A 19,164-nucleotide genomic window follows, 5' to 3' on the forward strand; every position below is an offset into this window, starting at 1 on the left:
ACTATGGCTGAAACCATGGAATGCGGACAACGCGTCCAAGTTTAATTTATGTGGGCTCCCCTTCGAGCCGGACAGGCTGTTCGGATCCGAGTTGGATAAGATTATGGAGGGACTCTCCGACAAGAAAGGGAAGAGTCTTCCCCAGCAGCCCTTTCGGGGACGCACCAGGCAGGATCGCGGAGGCCGTTCAGGGCAGCAGGCTAGGCGTAGAGATTGGGGGGGGCGTCTCGTAGATCCTCGAGACGCTCCCGCAAACCCACCAGGGAGGCGAAACCCTCCTGACTATGGGCCTCCCAGAGGCTCTTGGTTAAACCCTGCTGCCCCTGCCGTGACTCCTCTAGATTTTCCCGTACCCCTCCCCCAGATTCCCGTGGGGGGCCGTCTCTCCCACTTCAAACATATTTGGGCCCAGCAGATTGTAGACCCCTGGGTTCAGGGTATAGTTTCTGCCGGTTACCGGGTAGATCTCATCTCTCTCCCCCCAGAGAGATTCATCGCCACGTGAAATTTCGGGCCTGCCAAACAGAAGATCCTAGAGTCCTACATACAGGACTATATCTCCAAGGGAGCTCTGAAGGAGGTACCGGCTGGGGAGAGAGGCCTAGGGATTTATTCTCCAGTATTCCTGGTTCCCAAGAAGACGGGAGATCTCCGTATGATCATCGACTTGAGATTCCTCAATCGATTTGTAAGGAAAACCAGGTTTCGGATGGAAACCATAAGGTCAGTCAGCCACATCCTCAACCCGGGGGACGTCATGGCTACTCTGGACCTCAAGGATGCTTACCTCCACATCCCGATCCATTCCGCCTCCTGGAAGTTTCTCAGGATCGCGGTCCAGATTTCAGGGGTTCGCAGGCATTTTCAGTTTGCCGCTCTTCCCTTCGGAATCTCTTCTGCCCCTCTTATCTTCACCAAGGTGGTGGTGTCGGTGGTGGCAGCTTTGAGACTTCAAGGACTGACTATTGTTCCTTATCTGGACGATTGGCTTTTCATAGCCTCTTCAGTTCCGATCCTTACCCACCATCTTCAGATCGCAATCTCCTTTCTCCTCCGCCTGGGCTGGATTATCAACTGGCAGAAGTCGAATGTGAGCCCATCGACTTCAATCCATTATTTAGGATTCGTGGTCGACTCTGTGGAGATGTCCCTCCAGTTGACTCTAGAAAGGAGAGCGCGGATTCAGGACCTGGCAAGGGTCCTTTACGTCCCTCGTCGAGTCTCCATCCGGACTCTCATGAAGATGCTGGGGCTCATGTCAGCGGCTGCGGATGCAGTCCCTTGGGCGCTATGGCACCTCCGTCCTCTTCAGTCGGAGGTCTTAGACTTATGGAACGGCAGCCCTGCGGGGCTAGATTCCCTGTGCTCCCTGTCCAGTCAAACCCGTAATTCCCTCAGATGGTGGTTCCATCTGCCAGCAGGGAAGTCTATGACCCAACCAGTTTGGCTCATATTGACTACAGACGCGTCCCTTGTAGGCTGGGGCGCTCACCTGGACGGATCCTCAGTGCAGGGATCTTGGTCTCCTCTGGAGCGGCGTCTCTCTTCCAATCTTCGCGAGATGCGAGCTATCCGGCTAGCCCTCCTTCACTTCGCCCCTCAGATCCGGGGCAAAGCAGTGAAAGTCCAGTCAGACAATATGACTGCGGTTCTCTACATAAACAAGCAGGGAGGCACAAGATCATTGCCCCTTCTGTCAGAGATTGGGGTAATTCTTCGGTGGGCAGAGATGAACCTTTCCCATCTATCTGCCACTCATATTCGAGGCTCCCTCAATATGATTGTGGACCGCTTAAGTCAAGGATTACCGACCATGGAGTGGTCTCCATGCATCCGGAGATCTTCAGGCAGCTAGTTCACAGATGGGGTATGCCAGAGGTGGATCTCATGGTGACCAGGTTCAACGCCAAGGTGCTGAGGTTCTGTTCCCTGTACAGGGAAGACAACCCCCTGGCGATAGATGCTCTGTCGATACCGTGGAGGTTCAGGCTGGCTTACATCTTCCCTCCGTTTTCCATGATACCGAGGGTATTGACGAAAATCCGTCAGGATCAGGCCTCGGTAATAGCCATCATACCATTCTGGCCCAGGAGATCCTGGTTTACCCAGCTCATTCAGATGAGTCGGGGACAATACTGGAGACTCCCCCCAGAGCAGACCCTGGTGTCGTGGGACACTCACCTCTGCCCAGATCTGCACAGGTTCAACCTGACAGCCTGGAGGATGATCAGTCCCTTCCCAACATAGAAGGGCTTTCTGAGTCGGTCCTGAGAACTTTGTCGCATTCCAGAGCAGAGTCTATGAAGAAAGCCTACTCCAGAATCATGAGAATCTTCGTGTCATGGTGTGATTCCAAACAGGTGGCGTCTGCAGATCTGCCCCTTCCTGCGATATTACAATTCCTTCAGGATGGACTAGATAAAGGTCTCTCTCCAGCTACCTTGAGAGTACAAATATGTGCCATCTCGGCCTGCCTTAACAGGCCACATTCTCGGGACCCACTGAAGGGAGCTGAAAGACTAAAGCCTACTATACTGAAACCTATTCCCCAGTGGGATCTTTCAGTAGTGCTCAGGGGGTTAGCATCTCCCCCCTTTGAGCCATTGGAGGAGGTGGAATTAAGATTTTTGACCTTAAAGGTGGTTTTTCTTCTGGCTGTAGCTTCATCCAAAAGGATCTCTGAACTACAGGCTTTTTCTGCAATTCACCCTTACATCATCTTCTTGCATGACAGAGTACTCCTGAAGTTTTTACCCTACTTCAGGCCTAAGGTTCCAACCTTCCAAAATATTAACCAGGTAATCTCTTTACCAGTTTTGTTTTCAGCCTCCTCCTCTGATACTCCAGCCAGACACCCGCTGGATATTTCGAGGTGCCTCCAGGTCTATGTGGATAGATCCAGAGAGTTCAGAGTAGATGAGAATCTCCTCATCCTGTTTGCCGGTAAGTCTAAAGGCCGTAAAGCGTCTAAAGCTACCATTAGTCGCTGGATCAAGGAAGCCATTAGGGAGGCTTTCGTCTCCCAATCTCTAGATCCTCCGGAGTTTGTGAGGGCCCATTCTACTAAGGCTGTCTCCACGTCTGTTGCGGAGAGAAGACTTCTCCCCTTAGAGTTGATCTGTAAGGCGGCTTCCTGGAGCTCTGAGTCAACCTTCATCTCCCAATATAGGATAGATGCTAGGGTGGCAGAGTTTTCGGCTTTTGGGCAGACAGTTCTTAGTTCTGCCAGGCATGAGGACCCTCCCTCGGGGATTCTTCTTGCTATCTCCCCATCTGTGCTGCTGGTAGGACGTAAGGGAATCGTTAATTTCTAACAATAATTTGTTTTCCCTTAGTCCTAACAGCAGCACACAAATTTCCCACCCTAGGTACATTATGCTTGTTACAGACACGGTGGGCTGGGGGGCGATCTCCTCCCTTTGAGGGAGCTGAAGATTGCTTATTGGTTCTTGGGCTCATTAAAAATTCCGCCGGTCCTACCAGTCCACAGGGGGCAGTTAACCCCATCTGTGCTGCTGTTAGGACTAAGGGAAAACAAATTATCGTTAGAAATTAACGATTTTTTCCATTTTGCTGTTTGCTGTATGGGTAATATATTTTTATATTTTTATACTATGGGTATTTTCACACATCACGACGCCCATGATGTGTATTTTTTTAATTTTTTTAGTTCTTTTATTTTTATTTTGGGAAAAGGGGAGTGATTAGAATAATTTTTTTTATTTATACATTTTTTTAAACTTTTTTTTTAACACTTTTTTATAGTTCCCATAGGGAACTATAACATGCAATGATCTGATTGCTATTATTATAGACTCCAATGCACTTGCATTGGAATCTATGATGATTTTACTACTTTCCTATGGAGTCCTATTACAGGCAAGAGTTCCATAGGAAATACTATGCAGCAGCCTCCTGTCATTCAAAAAGATAGGCGCAGCTGCATACACGCTCTGGCTCCTCCAATCGCCACACAGGGAGATGGAATACCACCAAAAGTGCATACTTTTGGTTTAAGCACGCTCAGATGCCATGGTCAGTATTGACCACGGCATCTGAGAGGTTAAATGTCCGTGATTGGTATTACTGACGGTTGCGGACATGAGCCGCGGGTGTGAGCTAAAAGAAGCAGGTGGCCACCTGAGGCCATGGCAAGGAGCGGGCGGCATCTTTAACCACTTCAACCCCCCTAGCTAAAACACCCTTAATGACCAGGCCACTTTTTCAACTTCTGCAGCTACACTACTTTCACCGTTTATTGCTCGGTCCTGCAACTTACCACCCAATTGAAATTTTTACTTTTTTGTTATTAATCGAAATTTAACGATTTTTTTTGCCAAAAAATGACATTTTTCAATTTCAGTTGTAAAATTTTGCAAAACAAAAGACATCCATATATAAATTTTTCGCTAAATTTATTGTTCTACATGTCTTTGATAAAAAAAAAAAATGTTTGGGCAAAAAAAAACCAACTGTTTGGGTAAAAGTTATAGCGTTTACAAACTATGGTACAAAAATGTGAATTTCCGCTTTTTGAAGCAGCTCTGACTTTCTGAGCACCTGTCATGCTTCCTGAGGTTCTACAATGCCCAGACAGTAGAAAACCCCCACAAATGACCCCATTTCGGAAAGTAGACACCCTAAGGTATTCGCTGATGGGCATAGTGAGTTTATAGAACTTTTTATGTTTTGTCACAAGTTAGCGGAAAATTATGATTTTTTTTATTTATTTTTCTTACAAAGTCTCATATTCCACTAACTTGTGACAAAAAATAAAAACTTCCATGAACTCACTATGCCCATCACAAAATACCTTGGGGTGTCTTCTTTCCAAAATGGGGTCACTTGTGGGGTAGTTATACTGCCCTGGCATTTTAGGGGCCCATATGCGTGAGAAGCAGTTTGCAATCAAAATCTGTAAAAAATGACCGGTGAAATCCGAAAGGTGCACTTTGTTATGTGTGCCCATTTGCCCACCTCGGCTGCAAAAAAGTGTCACACATCTGGTATCGCCGTACTCAGGAGAAGTTGGGGAATGTGTTTTGGGGTGTCATTTTACATATACCCATGCTGGGTGAGAGAAATATCTTGGCTACAGACAACTTTTACCATTTTTTTATACAAAGTTGGCATTTGACCAAGATATTTATCTCACCCAGCATGGGTATATGTAAAATGACACCCCAAAACACATTCCCCAACTTCTCCTGAGTATGGCGATACCACATGTGTGACACTTTTTTGCAGCCTAGATGCGCAAAGGTGCCCAAATTCCTTTTAGGAGGGCATTTTTAGACATTTGGATCCCAGACTTCTTCTCACGCTTTAGGGCCCCTAAAAAGCCAGGGCAGTATAAATACCCCACATTTGACCCTACTTTGGAAAGAAGACACCCCAAGGTATTCAATGAGGGGCCTGGCGAGTTTATAGAATTTTTTTTTTTGGCATAAGTTAGCGGAAATTGATCATTTTTTTGTTTTTTCTCACAAAGTCTCACTTTCCGCTAACTTGGGGCAAAAATTTCAATCTTTCATGGACTCAATATGCCCCTCAGAGAATACCTTGGGGTGTCTTCTTTCCAAAATGGGGTCATTTGTGGGGTGTTTGTACTGCCCTGGCATTTGAGGGTCTCTGCAATCATTACATGTATGGCCAGCATTAGGAGTTTCTGCTATTCTCCTTATATTGAGCATACAGGTAATGAGATATTTTTTTTCGTTCAGCCTCTGGGCTGAAAGAAAAAAAATGAACGGCACAGATTTCTTCATTCGCATCGATCAATGTGGATGAAAAAATCTCTGCCAAAAAAAAAAAAAAGGAGGGGAAAGGCGTCTGCCAGGACATAGGAGCTCCGCCCAACATCCATACCCACTTAGCTCGTATGCCCTGGCAAACCAGATTTCTCCATTCACATCAATCGATGTGGATAAATAAATCATTGCCGGGATTTTTATTATTATTTTTTATATACAAAGTGTTTGCCAAAGCATAGGAACACCGCCTCCTCCTCAGCTCATATGCCTCGGCAAACGTATCTTTTACTGCAGAGGAGAAATCTCGTCTTGCAGCGCCGCATACACTGACTTGTGTGTAATCTGACAGCAGCGCAATGCTTCTGTCAGAATGCACATCAGTGCTGCAGCTAGTCGATCGGTTGGTCCACCTGGAAGGTAAAAAAGAAAAAACCAGGCCGCAACGCAATAATTTTATTAACTTTTGAACAGAACATATAAACTTTAACTTTTTGAACTGAACAGTAACCTTTTTGCTTATACTTTTGCTGGTGATTTTTTTTTGTTTTGTTTTTTTACCTTTATAGGACAAACCTCTCCTTCCCCATGGGACAATGTGCAAAGCGCAAATCGCCAAAAGATGTGGCGAAGTGCGTTATGCACTTTGTGCCAGGTGAAAGGAGAGGTTTGCAGCAGCTCTGTGTGAATGGGCCCTACTGGCCCTGTGTGCCTGTCCTGGTGAGATGTGATCCCTATGCTAGGTGTACCTGTGTGTGGTACTTCCGGAAAAACTCCCCTAAGCATAGGGCAGGGTGGTCAGGGCAGTCAGGACAGACATAGCGGGTGTCACGCCTTATTCCACTCCTGCTACAGACACAACATCTTTTTCGGGGTGGCGGTTGGGTTGAGGTACCGGCAACGACATTGGAAAAAAAATACCAGTGAAAAAAAAATGTGACAGTTTACACTGATCACTTTTTTCCTTTCACTAGTGATTGACAGGGGCGATCAAAGGGGTGATCAAAGGGTTAATTGGGGTGCAGGGGGTGATCTGGGGCTAAAGTGTAGTGTTTTGGTGTACTCACTGTGAAGCCTGCTCCTCTGCTGAGACCAACCGACGAAAAGGACCAGCAGAGGAGCAGGGCAGCCATATAACAGATCATATTTACTAATATGATCTGTTATATGGCTTCTGATTGGATGTTTTAAAAATTGCCAGCAAACCAGCGGTTCATGAATGGTTGACTCGGTCATCCACTTCGTCCCAAGTGACATTAGACACCCTCAGCCAAGAGTCAGTGGGTTCCTCAGACACAACCCCTAGTTGGCATGGCCCGGGAGCAGGCCCTGTGCCCTCAGCTGTCCACAACTTGCCTCTGTCCTTTTCTGATCCCTCAGCCAGGGCAGTATTATATGCTGTGGGCTCAGTTTCACTATACAGCGAGGACGAGTTACTAAAGGACATTCAGCAGTTACTGGCCAGCCAAGATGTGGAGGAGACATCCGCTGCTTCCTCCGGTAGGCGGGCAAGTAGTGATTAGGAGAGAGCAGTGGGAGCTGGTGTTGCGAGCCGTCAGGCTCCTGACCCAGAGACCATTGAGGAGGACATCAGTGACGTGCAGACAGTACTCAATTATGATGATGTAGCTGATTACTCTTGGGAGCGGGGTGAATTAGGGGCTTCATCATCATTGGGAGAAGACCATGGCAGCTTGCCCATGAGGCAGTGGTGGAGCCAGCAAGTCGCTAGCGTGGCTGGGAGTCAGCAGGGTGGCAGCAGTGGGAGGTTGGCAGGAGCCTACCTGCCCGGAAAGTAGTGGTGCAGGGGTTCACGGAAGCTGCGGTGGTAGCAGTCAGTCAGTGCGGAGTGTGTGTTGGGGGTAAAATCACCTACTCGGCGGTGTGGCAGTTTTTTGTTAAGCCGCCAGGGAGGTGAACATGGCCATTTGTAGAACCTGTGAGCAGAAGGTAAAGCATGGCCTCAACACTATTTCACCTTGCCACTCTGTGGCCTCCTGATGATGCTTCTGCCACCTCCACACTATGTCATTATGCCACTCTGTGGCCTCCTGATGCTGCTGCCACCTCCACTCTGTCATTGTGCCATCCTGTGGCCTCCTGCTGATGCTGCTGCTGCAGCCACCTCCACACTCTGTCATTGTGCCGCTCTGTGGCCTCCTGATGTTACTGCCACCTCCACACTGTCATTGTGCCACCCTGTGGGCTCCTCCTGATGCTACTGCTGCCACCTCTACACTCTGTCATTAAGCCACTCTGTGGTCTCCTCATGCTGCTGCCACCTCCATATGTAACATCCCGCCTCCATATGTAACATCCCGGAGTATGTTACCAAACTCTTTCTCCCCGCTACAACATGTTCATGGTCATCTTGTGTAATTATTCTGTTATTAACGTCATTTTATGTATTTCTAGGCCTGTTTCATATATTATGCTGTAATTTCCCTGTACACCAGCAGGTGGTAGCAATGTATTTAGCAGGACCATAGCCATTTTAGTATTGCTAGACTGGAATAGTTCATTCCAGCTTTAGCTCCCCTCCTCTGTGAGCAGAAGTGGGCTGGTCCCATGTCCTGTCTCATGGGGAGGAGAAGGAAGTTTAGTTTAGTGTACCAACCACCCCGGCTAGGGGAAGGCTGTGTTAGTAGGAGCTCCCAGAAACAGGGATCCCAAAACAGGATCGAGCCTCGGCTGAGGCCCAAGATCACTCTTCCCAGCCTGAGCCATCAGTCTCAGCTGGTTGACAAGAAAAGCAGCCACCTCCAGCCTCCAGGAAGAAGCATTCCCTGTGAGCCAAGCTGTGAGTACATATCCAGAGTCCAGGAGAAGCCAAATTCCTCCTCAGCTAGTCAGGCCCACACCAAGAAGAAGACAGACAGAGCAGAAGATAAAAACATGCCAGATTCTCCAGGCACATAGTATAGAAGCAGAAGAGATGCTGATCCCTACCATACATTGCCTATACCTGCTGGGACCCAAGACTATTGCTGTAACTTGTATGAAGTTACTCCATTACTCCTATTAACAACACTCATTTTATTGCAAGTGAGCCAGGATCCAGGAGTACAGCTGTACCAAGGTAGGAAACACCATTGACACTACACAGAGACATTATCCCCGATAATGACACTATAAACTTATATGCACATATCCTGATCCACTGCAACATTGGCCATTGTACCAGTGTCCTGCGCATTGCATATACTGTCATTGTGCCACCCTGTGGCCTCCTCCTGATGCTACTGCTGCCACCTTCACACTGTCATTGTGTCATTCTGTGGCCTCCTCCTGATGCTATGCTGCTGCCACCTCCAGACACTGTAATTTGGCCACTCTGTGGTCTCCTCATGCTGCTTCCACCTCACCACTATGTCATAGGGATACTCTGGACTTCTCATGCTGTTCCCACCCTCCCCACTTCATGACTGGGCCACTATTTTGCCTGACTTCATGGGATGGAAGAGATTCTGGCTCCTACCCTCCACCCTTTTGCCCCCATCCTGATCAATAAAACACAACAACCGTACTTGGTGTAAAGGCCGTAGCGGCAATTTATTAAATATTGAATTGACTGAAAAAATACGCAATTGGTAGTTGTATAGAAAAACTGGGTCACAGAGGCCAACTACCTAAAACATAACTTTTATTCTTATACTCTAAGATCAACAAGGTCCCTATCTGGGGACTAATCCAAATACAACACAGACAAACAACAAAACAACCGTAAGCGGCCGACGAGGAACAGAAAGAAATGCTCTGATGCTGACAACGGGTGCTGGGCAACCATATGGGGTCCCTGGTGTGACCCTAGGGTATCCCTGATCTTCTTCTCTGCCCAGAGATGCCCCCAGATGGTAGAGGCACTCTGTCCCCATGCCTAGAACTGTCTGTCCTTATAAAAGCCCTTACCACACAGATTGGCCCATATGGATGCCCGGGTCAATCAATGCGTGAATTAATGCCTAATAAATAATATTGGTCTCCCTTCTAGTCTCTACGCTATCCCTGACTGAATAAGCCCCACCCCACTATCCTCTAAACTCACATCCCATAACCCGCTCCACCCCTTCCTTTCTCCTACCGGAACACTCCCCTCATAAAATAATTAACCCTATCTGCCACTTACTTTCCCCTAAGTCAAGCCGCATTTCGCTACGGCTGCGCACCGCTCCATTGCTTTACTTTTGGCCTGGCTGACATCATCATTTATTTGACCTTCTTATGATCTGTCAGAAGGAAGGAAAAATGAGATGCACAACGGATCCTGTCTGTGCAGCAGCTATAAGGCCTGCATGGAATGGTCCCTATTTTGCATCAGAATTGACTTATGATTTGGTAGCCAAAAACAGGAGCGGGTTCAAAACACAGAAGACATTCCATTCACTTGTCATCTCTGTTTAGAATCCACTCCTGTTTTTTTTTACTTTAGCAAAACTGATGGATTACTGACCAAATGCTGACCGAGTGAAGGCGGATGCTCCACAGACAGGATACGTTTTTTTGGGGGTTATTGTTCTGACGGATCCGAGGAAGGGCAAAATAATCAGTGATGTCAACACAAACTTACTGCTGACACCCTCTCCATTCTGTCGGGGGGGGGGGGGGCCCTACTTGTATAAGTGTTTAATAGAACAGATTTTATAGACATCTACGTGGAATCAGCTGCTGACGGTGTAAAAGGAGTGCGCTTCTTATTGACGCTAACCTTGACCTGTAAGACTGAGTTCACACTTGAGTTATTTGGTCAGTTTCGGCCCCGTAACTGCCCAAATAAGTGGTGTGCAGTGATTGTAATCTGTATGTCATACTCACGCACGGTATTGTTTCACTACCACAGACTCCATATGCGTGTTACTGCAAGGCACAGTGTTCTACACCACTATAAAGGCTCTCTGCAGACAGGAAATATCCTTTTTTTAACGCGATTCGCTGCAAATATATCAGATCAAACTGAATTTTTGGGAAAAATTCGGCGAACCCGAAATGTTGAGAAATTTGGTCATCTCTATTATTAATCACATAAGTAGGGCATGGGCTGCATGGATAATTCTCACATAGTACAGTCATGGCCAAAAGTTTTGAGAATTACATAAATATTGGAAATTGGAAAAGTTGCTGCTTAAGTTTTTATAATAGCAATTTGCATATACTCCAGAATGTTATGAAGAGTGATCAGATGAATTGCATAGTCCTTCTTTGCCATGAAAATTTACATAATCCCCCCAAAAAATTAAAAAATTAAAGGACCTGCTGAGATAATTTCAGTAATCGTCTTGTTAACTCAGGTGAGAATGTTGACGAGCACAAGGTTGGAGATCATTATGTCAGGCTGATTGGGTTAAAATAGCAGACTTGACCTGTTAAAAGGAGGGTGATGCTTGAAATCATTGCTCTTCCATTGTTAACCATGGTGACCTGCAAAGAAACGCGTCCAGTCATCATTGCGTTGCATACAACCGGCTCACAGGCAAAGATATTGTGGCTATTAAGATTGCACCTCAATCAACAATTTATAGGATCATCAAGAACTTCAAGGAAAAAGGTTCAATTCTTGTTAAGAAGGCTTCAGGGCGTCCAAGAAAGTCCAGCAAGCGCCAGGATCGTCTCCTAAAGAGGATTCAGTTGCGGGATCGGCGTGCCACCAGTGCAGAGCTTGCTCATTCTCCAATGAAGCCTCATTCCGATTGTTTGGGGCATCAGGAAAAAGGCTTGTCCAGAGAAGAAAAGGTGAGCGCTACCATCAGTCCTGTGTCATGCCAACTGTAAAGCAATCTGAGACCATTCATGTGTGAGGTTGCTTCTCATCCAAGGGAATGGGCTCACTCACAATTTTGCCCAAAAACACAACCATGAATAAAGAATGGTACCAAAACACCCTCCAACAGCAACTTCTTCGAACAATCCAACAACAGTTTGGTGAAGAACAATGCATTTTCCAGCACGATGGAGCACCGTGCCATAAGGCAAAAGTGATAACTAAGTGGCTCGGGGACCAAAACGTTGACATTTTAGGTCCATGGCCTGGAAACTCCCCAGATCTTAATCCCATTGAGAACTTGTGGTTAATCCTCAAGAGGAGGGTGGACAAACAGAAACCCACTAATTCTGACAAACTCCAAGAAGTGATTATGAAAGAATGGGTTGCTATCAGTCAGGAATTGGCCCAGAAGTTGATTGAGAGCATGCCCAGTCGAATTGCAGAGGTCCTGATAAAGAAGGGCCAACACTGCAAATACTGATTCTGCATAAATGTCATGTAATTGTCGATAAAAGCCTTTGAAAAGTATGAAGTGCGTGTAATTATATTTCACTACATCACAGAAACAACTGAAACAAAGATCTAAAAGCAGTTTAGCAGCAAACTTTGTGAAAACTAATATTTGTGTAATTCTCAAAACTTTTGGCCACGACTGTATAGCTTTTTGCTATCGCAAATGTAAACCGTTAAATATAATTACTTTCTATAGGGGTAATATTTGTGATTTCTTGATAGCAATTGCAATAGCATAAAATGAACTTTGTCTTTGTTCTAGACAAAAACTATGAAAAAATATAAGGTATAATACAATATATTCATATTGTAATAGCAATTCTGTTAGAGACACACATTTCTATGAAGCTCTGCTCAAGCAAAGACATTACAGATTACTGCTCCTTAACCCACTCATGGGGCTTCCAATTAGTAGAAGTTGATGGGGTTCCTTCTTTGCTACTATTAATCATCACTGTGGAGACTAAATTACTCTAGCTGTAGTCATTTACTCTTAAAGTCTTAGGCCCATTGCAGACAAGCGTTCCTCCTGCAGCGAGTCCGCAGCGCAGCTCCCGGCCTGACCTCCCAGCGCTGCCGGAGGTCACATAGCACTATATTGATTTAAGATGCTATGTAACCCTTACAGTTCTGGAATGTATTGGATAACCCTGGCATAATGGCGTTATAGTTGTGTTGTTTTATTAGTACATAATTAGAAATGTGCATCCAGTCTTACAGTAACAGTCCATTTTTTAGCTTTACTACACAAGCTCAGCCAACAGTTATGGTGCTTCTAAATAATGTTTGGCCTACGGTATATATTTTAAGGCAAATGAGCAATATTTATTCTGAAGGCATATATAACATTTATACGGGGAAGCAGGTAAACCATTTAATGTAGGTAGAATTATTTTTTCTTCTTTTTGCAGAGCATTCAAAAGTTATCTCTTACATGATCTTCAAGACAAAATAAAATACGCTTTTAAATGACCAGATAAGGTTTTAGCATTAATAGAATAAACCATAGCTATATTTAAATACTTAAATAGCCAAGTGGCTATTTATCACCACTCTCTGTATTAAACTCTTCATAAGGGGTAGAAGTTGAGTGCAAAGTATCTTGAGAATCAAGGCAAGTATACAGATACATAATGCTTTTTCACAAATGTAGATGTGAGATAGCTTTATATACAATCTCATTTACATTCTATTCCATCTCTATTTCTGGAAATTGTAATGGAAAAGAAATCCCCTGGTACTCTGATAAATGTTGGTTTTTGCTTATAATACTTTAATAACATTCTGAGAATGATCTGTAGATGTGAACCCCTAGTGTCTGATTATTACTATTTCCTTTTATTGAAGGAAAGAAAGAAAGAAAGCAAATTCAATAAAAAGACACCCAGTAGCTTAACTTTTCTTACTCATATGAGGTTTTTATGATTTAATAACTTTAAAGAATCTGTACTAAAAAAGAATACTCTGATCTTTAATTTATGTTATTTAACACAGTTTTGCCATCATAATCCCTATTACATAGTACAAAAATGATTCAATTCAAGAGTGGCTTACTAATTATATTGAATCATATAAATGATTTTACAAAAAAATAATAAAAATATTAAAAGTGCACAGTCATCTTTTTTTCTATCAATGCCTGTATGATCGCAAAAAAAGCTAAAATGGAATGAATTTACAGTTAACATCTACCGTTTTATTGTCTAAATAGGTTAAAATAGATGGAGCGTAGAAGCTTACTGCATACTGTATATACATTGATCTCAGTAATATTAGTAATATAGTACACAATGAGGGGGGGGGGGTATCAGACACAGCAGATAATGTTTCTTTACTAAGCTGACATGATTCTAAAAGGTGGTCATTAGTGTTCATCAAGCACCAAAGTAATCACAGAGCACCAGAGCACAATTGAAGTCAATGGGAGAACCAGAGCATTAAACCAGACACCCCCTGCTCTCAAGAGAGGAGGGTGTCTGATTCACAGGAAAAGGTCAGAAATTGATAGAAACACCACTGAAATGGCTCGGGAACAGCTTGGGTAGGATGTCTGGATGCATCTTGGACTCCCAGGTCGCTGCTGGGAACTATGTTGTCCGAGTAGTATGCCACTTTTACATACAGACAATAATACACACAAAAAGATAAAATTAATTTAAGAGGAAAAAATGTTAGGAAACAATCTATCCTGTATATTTACTTGTATATGAAGTGCAAGTGCCGCCAAAAATTACAATGAAGAGGCACTCGATACAACCTGTATATCACATAAAGAACGGCCTCATTCACATTGTGGTACAATTGTTCAGATAGTGCATAGACTTTATGAGTGTAGGAGTCCCACTAAGTGAAAGGACTGCCAAAAGTTACAAGAAACCGACACTCCAATACACCCTTTATTAAACACAAAGGAGGGCATCATGCACACCCTTGAAAAATTATGATTGATGGCCTGCTACTGACCCTCAAAAACATTAGGCTCAAGGGCCTGCTGGTGACCCTCTAAAACAATAGGGGCGAGGGCCTGCAGCTGATCTGACCATCTACAACATTAGGGGTGAGGGTCTGCTGCTGAGCTGACCCTATAAAACATTAGGGACAATAGCCTGCTGCTGACCTGACCATCTAAAACATTAGGGTGAGGGTCTGCTGTAGAGCTGACACTCTAAAACATTAGGGGCGAGGACGAGATGCTAATCTGACCGTCTAAGAAATTAGGGACGAGGGCCTGCTGCTGATCTGACCATCTAAAACATTAGGAGTGAGGGTCTGCTGCTGAGCTGACCATCTAAAACATTATGGGTGAGGGCCTGCTGGTGACCCTCTGAAAGACTAGGGGTGAGGGTCTGCTGCTGAGCTGACCCTCTAAAACATAGGGGCGAGGGCATGCTGCTGATATAACCATCTAAAACACTAGGGGTGAGAGTCTGCTGCTGAGCTGGCCCTCTAAAAATTTAGAGGTGAGGGTCTGCTGCTGAGCTGACCCTCTAAAACATTAGGGGAAAGGGCCTGCTGCTGATCTGACATTCTAAAACATTATGGGCAAGAGCCTGCTGTTGACCCTCTAAAACATTAGGAGGGAGTGTCTGCTGCTGAGCTGAACCTCTAAAATATTAGGAGAGAGGACAGCCTAATAAGCATGTTGATGCGCGTATTATGCCCCCAGCAGCAATAAATACTCGCTCTGACAAAACGCTGGCAGCAGGCCCGGCCAGCACCTCCAAAGTGTAGAGCGACAGTTCGTGCTACATGTCCATCTTGGACAGCCAATAGTTGTAAGACACAGAGGGATCACTGAGGATGCTGACACGGTCTGCTACATACTCCTTCACCATCTTCAAAAACTTTTCCCTCCTTGTGACAGAAGGCCACACATAAGGGTGAGGGTGCTGGCAGAGTGTCATGAAACGGTCTCAGGCCTTGGAGAGTGTTGCCCTGCCTCTGTTGGAACTGCTGTGTGTTCCCCTAGTCTCCCCTCCTCGGTTGCCCAAGGAACTACGTACTCTGCCGCCAGTGTTGTCAGCTGGAATTTTTTGGATCAATTTTTCCACAAGGACCTTCCGGTATTGCACCATTTTGATAGTCCTCTCCACCACAGGAATGAGAGATGAGAAGTTCTCTTTGTAGCGGGGATAGAGAAGGGTGAACAACTAGTAATCAGTGTTGGCCAAAAAGCGCATAACACGAGGGTCACCGGAAAGGCAGCATAACAAACTTAGCCATGTGTGCCAGAGTCCCAAAAGGCAAGACTTTGCTGTCCTGGTCAAGATGATAATTCTCAATCTCCTCATCCTCTTCCTCCACTCCGGCCCATCCATGCTGAACAGATGGAATAAACCTGCTATGGGTACTACCCTCTGTAGCAGAGGCAACCGTCTCCTGCTCCTCCTCATCATCCAATTCGCACTCTGAAGACGAACGGAGGGTGGTCAGGCTAGCACCTTGTGTACTGTCTTCCCCCCATTTGCACCTCTTCCACATGCAAAGCGTCCGCCTTCATTGTGAGCAGCGAGCGTTTCAGTAGACACAGAAGTGAGATGTTACGGTGATAATAGCTGCATCGACGCTCACCATCTGTGTTGATTCCTCAAAGTTGCTTAAAACCTCACAGAGGTCAGACATCCATGCCCCCTTGTCGCTTGTAAAGAGCGGAAGCTGACTGGAAATGTGATGACCATGTTGCAGCTGGTATTCCACTACTTCCCTCTGCTGCTCACAAAGCCTGGCCAACATGTGAAACGCGGATTCCAGCACATGCTCACGTTGCACAACAGTCGGTGTGCTGGCAATTGCAAGCACTGCTGCAGCGCTGCCAGACCGGCGGGAGCTATAGATGACATTTGAAAATGGACACACACATGAATCATCTTCACCAGTAGCTCAGGCAAATTGGGGTACATTTTGAGAAACCGCTGAACCACTAAGTTGAACACGTAGGCTAGGTGTCACGGATGAAGTTGCAGATAGCTGGAACTTATAAATAAACGACCGACTGGCTTGATCCCAAACTAAGGAGCATATAGTTGAGTCATTTAAAACCCTAAGAGCTCTCCCTGACTGCTATGCACATGCAAGGGTATCAATGGTAGACGATTGCATGCCCACGTACCTAAGACTGTGTGACACCTGAAAACCCTATAATAGTGAGGGAACACGACCACCGGCTCCCTGCACTAAATACGGACGGAGTCAGGGTCACCTAGAATCAAGCCAGCACGGAAACACAATAAAGGAAATGACTTATCTTTAGCAAACAGCAGCAGCAGCCTCCAGCAGTGAACACTTTATCCAGGAAGTAGTATAATCCGCAAAGTGAGGCAGTATGGGAGGGAATATAAAGGAAGACAATTAGTTTAAATAAGTGACACCTGGCAGAAGGAAAGGAGATGACAAAGTGAAACCAAAACAAAGAACGTCATACAAGAGGTAGAGAAGAACATCTGCCAGACCTTCTCACAGAACTGGCGGTGACACTAGGCATGGTATGTGTGTGAGCTTGCCGAGCTCCAAAGCCACCACCAAGTTACGGTGTGGTATTGTTTGTGGAAAGATGACTATCGATATTTGTATGTGGTATATATCACCTTATTTATGGCATTTCAGCATATATATTTTTTATCACCAACAGTAGTTCCAGTTCTATATGTGATTATACATTCGGCCACGTATACGTATGTACACCTCGTGCATGTGTGTTTTCATATATCCCCCCATATATCTATATGCATTTTATACAGCATTATTTCTCTACCCGTCCTCATTTATGATATATCTACAAATGCGTGGACAATTTTAATCTTTCCCAACCACGCATTTTAGTGTTTTATGCTCTTTGTTTTATTTGACTTGTATATGTGCACAGATTTTTTACGTACACATTTATTCCTAATTCATTTTAATGTAACGACTTTGTGTATACATTTTATTTTATTTTTCTTCTGTACCAAAAAAAAAAAATCCAAATTTGTGATCTCTTAGACTTGAAAAAGGAGTGTACCAACTCCGAAACACGTTGTCACTCATCAATAAAAGACCCTCTTATCTATCTACTGAGGTCGTGTTTTTGCGCCAGAAGGTATCAATTGGTGTACTATACTAGTGCACCAATAATCTTTTTCTTAAGGCTGACATGTCAGCCTGCATTTGTGGGAGGGGCGGAGGTGCCTTTAAATAGCCAGGGCACGCGTCCCTCCTTGCCCGTGAGCTATCTGTTATTGCTGTTTTCCCGCCTAGCTCACGTCGCCAACACACACGTGTATCCAGCCACCCGTAAGTATGCTGGGGCCGCTGCTCCATTCAACTGACAGGCTGCTCCGATGCGCTGTAGCCGAACGCACAGGTAACATGGCGACCCCCCCCCCTTTTTTTTCCTAGGTTCAGGCATGCCGGTCCCCTGCTTACTGCCCCCAGTACCTGGCCACCATCAGCTTCCCTCAGCGCTGCCCGCCTGGGTTCTGTGGCTGAGCTGGGTGTTGGATCCCACACCAGACCGTCTCCCAAATCGCTGCGTCCCTCGGTCTCCCGCTCGGGTGCCGCAAGTCCCGTGATACTTTGGCACCTCCTCCCTGCTTCTGCCCGGTTAGCTCTCGTCCATAGCTTACCCGAGGTTGTCTGTTAAAGTTAAAAAAAAAAAAAAAAAAAAGCCAAGCACATCAGGACAACCATAGGATACACAAGGAAGTAAATCATGTTTCTTCCAAAGCCCAACCTGGGGGAAAAATAAGTCCATGAAATCATTAAAGAAACATTGACAACAAATAAATAACTATTAATAAATGTAACCCAAAAAAAAAAAAAAATTTTCATCTTCAGTCGTTTTCGTTGCCCCTAGCAATACTGCTGCCCACTGTCCCCGCAGGTCACAGTCATATATATATAACTCTCAATTTAACATATCACTGCATGTTTGGGGCCTGTCACTCTTTCCCGGCCATACGTTTTAACTGGCATTTCATGCGGATGCCTGCGACATCGTCCAGGTCACGGCTCCAATATTTCTATGTATGATTAATTCTGTTGCCTGCTACGTCTTTGGGCTTACGTTTTAACTCAAATATGCTGCCTGTAACGTCATCCAGGTTTGCGTTCGTACTCTGAGTAATTTTGTTGCCTGTTACGTCTGCAGGCTCACGTATTCAATTCGATAATTTTCTGTTGCCTGCCATGTCTTCGGACTTATGTTTAACTTAAATATGCAGCCTGTAACGTCATCCAGGTTCACGTTTTACTCTGTTTATAATTTTGTTGCCTGTTACGTTATTCAGGTTTACGTTTTTAATTCAATAATTTCTGTGGCCTGCTACGTTGCTGACCTCTCGTTTTTAACTTTAACATGATGCCTGTCACGTCAACCAGGTTACGTTTTTAACTGAGTATAATTTCTTGCCTGTTACGCTCTGCAGGTTTACGTTTTTAATTCAATAATTTATGTTGCCTGCTACGTTGTTGGGCTTACGTTTTTTTTTTAATATGGGACCTGTCACGTCATCCAGGTTTACATTTTTAACTCTGATTATAATTTTGTTGCCTGTCATGTTATGCTGGCTTACGTTTTGAAATCAATAATTCTGTTGCCTGGTCGTTTTCAGGCTTACGTTTTTAAAAAAACTCACCATTATCTAGCCGTTCACGTGGGCCCATGTT

The sequence above is a fragment of the Bufo gargarizans genome, chromosome 8 (genome assembly GCF_014858855.1).
Source record: "Bufo gargarizans isolate SCDJY-AF-19 chromosome 8, ASM1485885v1, whole genome shotgun sequence".
Taxonomy (NCBI): Eukaryota; Metazoa; Chordata; class Amphibia; order Anura; family Bufonidae; genus Bufo; species Bufo gargarizans.